Raw genomic sequence first — 9,410 nt, 5'->3', positions numbered from 1 at the left:
CTGTGAGCAATGTCATGTTCTATTGACAAGATAGATAGCCCAAGTCTTTGTTGCAACATTGATGTTCACATGTATGTTTTTATCAACTTGAGCTTCGAGAAGCTTTGCTCACCACTGGCCACAGACACTGGGAGAGTCAAGAGGATGCAAAGAGCAATAACTGTGTTAGGGACACTATCTGTCAGCTTATTTTCCCATATGAAGTTCAATACATCTTGAGGTGATTAACTCCTTTGGATTCGTCTTGCAATAGCTTGCAATTCACTGCACAAGTCAAAGGCATCAATATCTTTGGATTCACCATTTTGCAAAGCTTGCTCCAGATTCAAGCAATGTTCCATAATTTGCTTTGGTGTTTTATTTTGCAAACTGTAAACATCATATATGAAGCCAAATACTGAACTAATTTGCTGCATCAATGTGAATCTTTCTTTAACCAAATGTACTGCTGTGTCAATGACTGCAAAGTAAAAGTTCACTTTGAATTTTTCTTTCGGATTATAAATAGGTTCGTCGTCTGCTTCATATGTGAACTGCTTCCTCTTCTTTCTAATATGGATTGGATCTGGTTCAAAAAGTGCCGGTATATCTAACTCCTCCGCAAGTTCACCTGCATCTACCAATGTTTTCTCAAAGGCTGCGTCACTTCTGCGGCCCACAAGAAACTTCTTGGTTTCTCCAAGTTGATTAATGGCATCACATATGTCGAATTCTTTTGCCTGAAGTTGTTTGCTAGTCATGTTGATCTCAAACAATATGTCATACCATAAAACAAGAGAAACAAGAAACTTGAAACGGCTTTTTTAAGAGCCTTTGCATCAACTGTGACGTATTGCCAGATGATCCTATTAGAGAAGTGTCTTCATAGATGTCTATCAGAGCATCATAGATGTCAGCAAGCTGATAGCGAAGAGGTTTCAAGGCATCGATTCGACTTTCCCATCTTGTTTCACTCAATGGTTTAACTGTGAGATTAGATATGTGGCGTGTTAGAACTTCCCAGCGATGTGTAGAAACTGAGAAATACACATACACACATTGAACTAAATCAAAGAAGGCAGTTGCCTCCAAGCAACACTTTGCAGCATCATTAACAACCAAATTCAATGAATGTGCACTGCAAGGAACGAAAAAGGCTCGTGGATTAATATCTAAAATTCTTCGCTGGACACCATTTTCTTTCCCTTTCATATTGCTCCCATTGTCGTAGCCTTGACAATGCAAGTTTCTATAGGCAGTGACATCTCTTATAACTGGTGAAGAATAGTTTCTGTCATACCAGCTCCAGTTGTCTCCATAAGCAACACAAATCCCAAGAAGTGTTCCTTTATGCATACTGATTCAGTCTCATTCTCGGTCTCTGAAGTAGGCCTATCCACAAACTGAACGATCATGGTCATTTGTTCAACGTGGCCTGCATCTGGTATACAATCTAGAATGATCGAAAAGTATTTTGCAGCATGAGCAGATGCTAGGATTTTTTGTTTGATGGCATTGGATAGAAGCTGAATAAGCTCATTCTGTATGTCTTTCCATAGGTAAAGTACATGCATCTCCTGGTCCTTAATCCTGTGAAGATGCTCATCCATAAGTGGGTCAAACAAAGCTAGATATTCGACAGATTTGAGGAAGTTCCCATTACCAGAAGCGTGCAGTTTTTCATGTGTTCCCCGAAAGGCCAGGTTTTGCACACCAAGAACTCTGACCAAAGCAATCAGACATTTTAGTATTTGCTGCCAATACTTTTCAATATTGATTAAGAGATCAAGATGACTTTACCTTAAAATTAAGCAATGTTGATTGTAATCAGAAATACACCCTTCTTAGTCATGTATACTTCCTTCCTTCATATCAAAATCTGACTGGGAGTGATGCAGAACCCATTCTGTCCAACTAGCCATGCACCTCCAAATGATTAAAAACATCAAATAGTACAAACTCAATTTAAAAGAAAAGTTCCATTTTCTAACCAAATAGGTCACATACTCTCAAATGGTTGCCAAGTGCTCTCTGTGGTGGTATGCTCATCTGCTCTAAATGCCTACTAACTTCCCTGTGAGAATAATCTTTGACTTTGATCCAATGAAAGCAGGATGGAAAAGCCCCCCACAGAAGACCTAAGACATGATGGCTGGATGACATAAACAGACACCTGTCCCTCACAGGCACTACCTCATAATATGCCAATTTTGCTCAGGACAGAACATCATAGAGGAATATTATGCATTCAGTGGTCTCTACACTGGCCAAGCAACAGCATGACAACTAACCTAACCTAACCTAACCAGTCCATCCAACTTTTTTGACTGTTTCTTGGGCACTGGTGAGGGGTAGCGGTGCCAGACTGAGCCTGGTGTCAGGGATGCACTACAAGTCTACAAACCGAGGCGAGGTGCTTGGCCTAGAGTCCTGCTGAGACTGCAGTCCTGTGCCAAGTAGAGCGCAGCCTCCATGAAGAAAGAACTCAAACAAATATCACGCTCCTTCTGCGTGATTCCCCCAAGCACTTTTTCAGGCAGCTGCTATGGGGGTCACTCAGAGGCTTAGGCCTGCCTGTTGCAGGCATAACACAGCAGCAGGGCTTAAAACTCAGATACCGGGCATGACAGAGGCTGGGGCAGGGAGGGGGCGGGCACTGGGGCAGCTTAGCTCTGCAGGCTGCCGTCCTCCCCAGCTGCCCATGCACAAGGGGAGCAGGAGCACGGACCAGCCACGGACCAAGGGGAGCAGGAGCACAGGCGCCCAAGGCTGAGCTGTGGGGAAGCGCTTACCTTGCCCAACGCATGGGTGTCAGGGTCCTCTTTCTTCCTCCGCTCCACCGGACCGCTGCCCGAGACTCTTTTGTTCTCTGTGCCCCCGGCTGGGGCTGACCGTGGAGGCTGAGCCAGGAGGCAGCCGCCCGTTTCCTCGCGAAGTCCTGCTGTCGCGCCCATCGCCAGGCTCGTACCAAGCGTGCTAAGTGGAGCTGCGGATCTCTGCCCAGCCGCCGGCGCCCCCGCCGGCAATGACAATAATTGCATGGAGCAGCCGCTGCTCTGGGAGAGGGAGTCTGAGCCGCACATGTCAGCGCTCCGCTGGCAGCCCAGCACAGGAACGCTGTAAAAAAAATTGGGGGCACTGCTTTTTGGTGCCCCCAAATCTTGGTGCACTAGGCAACCACCTAGTTGGTCTTTGTCAAGGCTGCTTCCCCACTTTGAACTTTAGGGTACAAATGTGGGGGCCTTCATGAAAACTTCTAAGCTTAACTACCAGCTTAGCTCTGGTCCGCTGCCACCACTCTCAAAATGCTAATTCCCTTCCCTGGGTAGCCTTGAGAGTCTCTTCACCAATTCCCTGGTGAATACAGATCCAAACCCCTTGGATCTTAAACAAAGGAAAAATCAATCAGGTTCTTAAAAAGAAGGCTTTTAATTAAAGAAAAAGGTAAAAATCATCTCTATAAAATCAGGAGGGAAAATAACTTTACAGGGTAATCAAACTTAAAGAGCCCAGAGGAATCCCCTCTAGCCTTAGGTTCAAAGGTACAGCAAACAGAGATAAACACTCTAGCAAAAAGGTACATTTACAAGTTGAGAAAACAAAGATAAAAACTAATACGCCTTGCCTGGCTGTTTACTTACAAGTTTGAAATATGAGAGACTTGTTCAGAAAGATTTGGAGAGCCTGGATTGATGTCTGGTCCCTCTCAATCCCAAGAGCAAACAACCCCCAAAAACAAATAGCACAAACAAAAGCCTTCCCCCCACCAAGATTTGAAAGTATCTTGTCTTCTTATGGGTCCTTTGGGTCAGATGTCAGCCAGGTTACCTGAGCTTCTTAACCCTTTACAGGTAAAAGGATTTTGGAGTCTCTGGCCAGGAGGGATTTTATAGTATTGTACACAGGAGGGCTGTTACCCTTCCCTTTATAGTTATAACAGTCTTAATGGTAGCACCGGCCCTGATAGGCCTTGTTCATCCAACAGCAGCATGAATCTCTGAGTTGTGTCTGTGTCTAGTGTCTTCCATCCATGTATAAATTCAGTAGTAACCAGCTTAGTTTGTGAGTTTTTGACATGATCGCAGCATGAGTTGGTCGGGCTGTTTGCCAGTGAGCGTCAACCGTTTTTTTCAAAAGCATTAACACAGGCTGTGTGATTCTATGAATAAGCCACTGGATTTAGACTAAGGAGACCTGGATTCTGTTCTTTGCTCTGCCATTGACCTTTGGGCCCTTCACTTCTCTATCTCCATGGCTTTATTTCTTGTCCCACCTTTTTTCTGTCTTGTCTGCTTAGATTGCATGCTCCTGAGGGTAACAGCTGTCTCTTACCAGGTGTTTATATAGCACCTACCATAATGAGACTCCATTCTCAGCTGGGAGTCCCTAGGCACTACTGTAATACAATTAATAATTTTGAAATGCCTACACTGTAATGCATGGGGTAGAAAATGTTTTTGTTTGTTGGAGCTGAGTGAGGAACAGCGGGACATTATTTTGAAGGACTGTCATTTCTGATACTATAAGACTGACTAACATGTTAATTTTTCAGACTGACTAGTGAATGTGAGAGGTTCTTTGAGGACACATAGATAGTTTTTAAAGAGGCGGAAGTAGTCACGGGAGAGAAGGACTCCCAGCTGTGCATGTGCTACGGGATGCACAGGTGGGAAGCACAGCACCGAAGTAGCTGGATTATAAAAAGGAGAGTGAATGAGCAAACACATTGAGTGGTAAGGGAAGAGGATGAATGAAGTAGTTAGTGGCGTCCAACAGGTTTCAAGTAAGACTGTCACTGAGGATGATTCAGAACGTGAACCTGCACCACTCAGCGAAATGAGTGGGAAATCAAACTAAACAAGGTAAGAACAAAGAAAGGTTCAGAGTTTTCTGGTGAAACCCATGTAGATGCTATGCAAGTTTTAGAGGCAATTGGTGCTGTTTGGTAACTGGTGAAAAGAATGGAAACGATAGTAATAAAAATACAAATTCAGCCCTGACTTCCTTGTAGTGCAATCTCACTGTGGAAGCTCAATGGGTGATTTAATGCTGAATTTGGCCCAACAAATCAAAACAAACAAACAAGTGGCACTATCATGCAGTGCACTGACTTGAAAAGAAATGCAAGGGTTGTGGAGAAGAAAATATTCACTAATGAGTTCATTGTATGACTGCAGTAGAAAAGGAAAACAGGTTAAAAGGAGCAGGAGAAGACACTGACTGTATGAATGAGGATAAAAATCAAAATTAGTAACAGTATATTGTGAGTGTATAAGGTGCTAGCTCTATCTTCTCTAGTATACTGCATGTGTGGTTTTTAGTCACCTTGCAAAAAGCATACCATTGCTCTGAAGCTGGTACAAGGCTAGTGAAACAGATGAGACACCCACTTGAGAAGAAAATACTAGACAAAAGTTGTACCTTATTTTAAACTGGTCAAGTTTGACTGAAAATGGAAGACTCATTTGTATAATTGTATAATTGTATAATTTCTAATAGAAGGGGAAAGTATATAGCTGTTGTTTTAAAATTTCATTAGCACTGAATAGAGTGAGGGACTTTAAAAATGTTTGGATTATGGAAAGGTATCCACTAAATCCCAGCACTGCTAAATCCAACATTCTGATATTAATATTAATTATTTGTATTGCAAGAGGGCTGAAAAGCACCAACCAGGTACTGGGACTCATTGTCCTAGGTGCGCGCACACATATAGAACCAAAAAGAGTGGTCCCTGCCCGAAATTGCTTACCATCTAGGTCAGGGGTCTCAAACACACGTCCTAGAGTTATTTGCTGCAGCCTGCCAAGCTCCCCTCCCCCCAGCACACCGCATTCCCGCTCCTCTACCTACCTCCAGGCACTTTCCAGGAGGGAGGGGGGAGGAGCGGGGAGCCATGTGCTCAGGGGAGGTGGTGGAGAAAAGGCGGGGCAGGAGGCGGGGATTTGGGGAAGGGGTTGGAATAGGGGCAGGGAGAGTACGGAGTTGAGGTGGCGACTTTGGGGAAGGGGTTGGAATGGGGGCGGGGAAGGGGTGCGAAGAGGCGGGGCAGGGCCTCATGGAAGGGGTGGAGTGGGAGTGGGGCCGGGGACAGAGGGAAGCTTTTGTATCTTTATATGAAAAGGTATCAGTGTCAGTAATATATTGGCACTAAGTTTTAAAAGCTGGGTGAAAATATATTTTACGTGTGTGTTCTGTCATTTTTGTGTAAAAGTAATAGCACATAAAAAGTGTGCCTGCACAAATGATTGGCACACAAGATAGGGAGACTGGATTGAGAATCCTTTGAAAATCTGACCCTTAGAATTTAAAGTGTAATTCCATGCTTAACTCACTTCCTTGTGCCAAGATATGGCAGTAATCTGCATAACATACCTTCTTCAATGTCTAGGCACAATGGGGGAAATTAACAATGGGCACTTTCTCTTAGTTCTGAATTTCCATGCTTTTTCAGGTTTAAGTCACAACTTAGCAATTTTGAACATAGTTTTTTATTATTGCACAGTTTTACTATTGAATATCTGCCATATTATATTAACCATGCCTGTGATTTTTTAGAGCAGATCTTTTGCATCATTCAGCAGTGTGCTGGAATAAAAAATCTACAGATGCAAACAGTCAAATATAGCTATAGATTCTTACAAGGAGAAATCCATTTGCAGTCAATGGGACTTTTGCTATTAACTTCAGTAGGACCAGGATTTCACCCATACATTGTATTATTCATGACTGCTGATCAGTTATTGTTCATTCCAGTCTTCTCCAATTGGTCATAAAAAGTGCAGGTGCAAGAGCTGATTCCTACTAGCTGACTTATAATGCTTTAATAATCCACTTTTTAAATTAGTTTTTAGAACAGTCTTTTCTTATTTTAGTTAGTTAGACTCATGAAAAAGAAACTGAGGCTTCATTATTCTGCATTTTACCATGGCAATTTTAACCCCCTTCCCCCCCACACACACACACACCTTTTTTTTAACTTGAAAAATATATCATGTTAACTTATTTTCACAGATTTGCAAATCTTTCATATAACCATTAAAACAGTTTTTCTTAGACTTCTGCACTTTACATAAAACTGTTTATATAAAGATAATTTATTAGGTTAAGTTGGAGAGCTTTTACTGCTTTTTATATGAAACGACTGGACTGATTGTGGATCACTTTAATGTGGTCCTTTAGATGTAGGTGTTCTGACACTCACACTCACTTGGAATGCATGCCCATTAGTTCGGTAATGTGTGGAATATGCCAAGGAAGTGCCATTACTTTCAGAAAGGAGCACTGTATAATTCTACATTCTTGCACTGTGCACACCTGTGGGGGTGAAAATTGCCATACTAGTGGTTACTAAATGGGATTTGGTCCCGAAGAAAATACTTGTGGCTTTCTGTGCTGTGCTAGATCCATAAGGCCATGGACAATATTTGGACAGTGGACTGATCTCTTGAGAAGCAAGGCTAATATATGGCACATCACCAAAAGGGAGAAAATGCACAAATGCAGTTGTATAATTGGTTAGAGAGAGGACAGCTCAGGCAAATTAGCATTTTGCTTCCTATCCACAGCAATCCCCTACACCGGCAGTGTCTGTCCCACCTATTCTATTCTTTATAGGTTCTTATGTACACTCATAGTAGCATAAGAACACTTCATTGGAACCATGCAACCTGTGGGCTTTACTACAAGTAAGGGCCCTAATTCAGCATAGTGCAAATATCTAAGGTACTTATATGGCCCCCATCACCATAGCGTCTTAGTACCTAATGTATTTAGTCTCACAACACCCTTGGGAAGTAAAAAAGTGCTATTTCCCCCATTTTACAGATGGGAAGCTGAGGAAAGTGTAAATCACTTACCCCAGCTCATACAGGCAATTTGTGTCAGAGTAGGAAATTGAATTCAGATTTCCCAAATCCCAGGTGAAAGCCCTAAGAACTGGACCATCCTTCCTCTCTACATATGTCTACCTTGAAGCAAGTACTCTCCTTGACCTTTATAAGAATACTCATGTGTTTAGACATATTTAAAAATCTACTTCCTATTTTATGATGCTCTCAGCATTGTGTTCTTTAGGGAAGGAGCAATCTAGTGTTGCAGGATTATACCTAATATATATGACAGTATGTAGCTGTTACAATAGGAGAAAGTACCTGCCTCTGGTATCACAGTAGGGAGCAGCCTCTGTGCTGTGTAGAAAGGGAAGTTTTTTGAGCTTCCCAGGGCAAACATATGCAAAGGCAGATTTCTTCAGGATCAAGCTCATGGGGACAGAGGAAGTTTGTCTTTGGAGCAACACCAGATGTCTTATATCTCAGATAGGTATTCTTGGTGAAGGCATTTGATTTACTGAATGTGTTAAGGTTTGTCCAAATAAATGCTAAACCAAAAATATCTAAGGAAACAAACAGTTGCAGTTTTGCAATTACATGCTAAGAATTTTTGCATATTTATTGCCTTATGCCGCAAGCCTTATTCAGGTGAGTTGTCCTTATGTAAGTGAGTAATCCCTGCAGTCGATGGGACTGCATATGTGAGGGGTTCAGGTTTCCACTCGTACTTTCTTATGGATCCTGTATCTACAATAGAAATAAAGATACAGATTTTCAAACATGCATGCACTTAAATTGAAGCATGCAACACCACATGTGTGCACACAAGATCAGTTTCCATTTGCACATGAATACATATGTGTGCAAATCCTTGTCTTACACTATCATATTTGGACTTTCTGCACAAATTATTAAAAATGTGGACCCAAAGGACCTGCAGGCAGGGCCGGCTTCAGGCACCGGCTTCTCAAGCAGGTGCTTGGGGCAGCGGCTCTGGAGAGGGGCGGCACGTCCAGGTATTCGGCAGCAATTCGGCGGACGGTCCCTCACTCCGCCTGGGAGCGAAGGACCTCCCGCCGAATTGCCGCCGCAGATCGCGATCGCGGCTTTTTTTTTGTTTTGTTTTTGTTTTGTTTTGGCTGCTTGGGGCGGCCAAAACCCTGGAGCCGGCCCTGCCTGCAGGGCTGGTGCAGATAGAAGCACCTAGGCCCTAGTTTAGCAAGATGTTTCATCATGGGTATAACTTTAAAGCACTGTCTTAATAGTTTTGCTGAAATGGGACCTTACTGGGGTCCCTCATCTGGTGACAGGGCAAACTTTATGTGCATCCTGTATATTGCCTCAGCTGACAATATAACAGAGCCTTCGAATCTGTCAAAGGAAACAAAAAGGAAGTATATTTCTAGACAAACTAGTGGAGGGTGTGATATGCTTGTTACATCTGGAAGTTACTTTTGAGGGCCAAATTCTGGTGTGAATTACACTGCTATGAATCTGGAAAGTAACTGAATTGAAACCAAGAGTTGGATTTACATTTGTTTAACTGAGCAGCATTTGACCCTATGTACTCTTTTATTGTTTCATTGTTTATTAACTGGT

The 9,410-nt window shown here is 42.7% G+C and overlaps 1 pseudogene; it reads right to left on the bottom strand.

Moving 5' to 3' along the window:
* Positions 1-224: 224 nt before the first annotated feature.
* LOC117875493 lies at positions 225-2,933 on the bottom strand (annotated as a pseudogene).
* Between the last annotated feature and the right edge of the window lie 6,477 nt (positions 2,934-9,410).

The sequence above is a fragment of the Trachemys scripta genome, chromosome 3 (assembly GCF_013100865.1).
Source record: "Trachemys scripta elegans isolate TJP31775 chromosome 3, CAS_Tse_1.0, whole genome shotgun sequence".
Taxonomy (NCBI): Eukaryota; Metazoa; Chordata; order Testudines; family Emydidae; genus Trachemys; species Trachemys scripta.
Note: the sequence above shows the minus strand (reverse complement) of the source record. Positions and strands in the feature narration are given on the sequence as shown.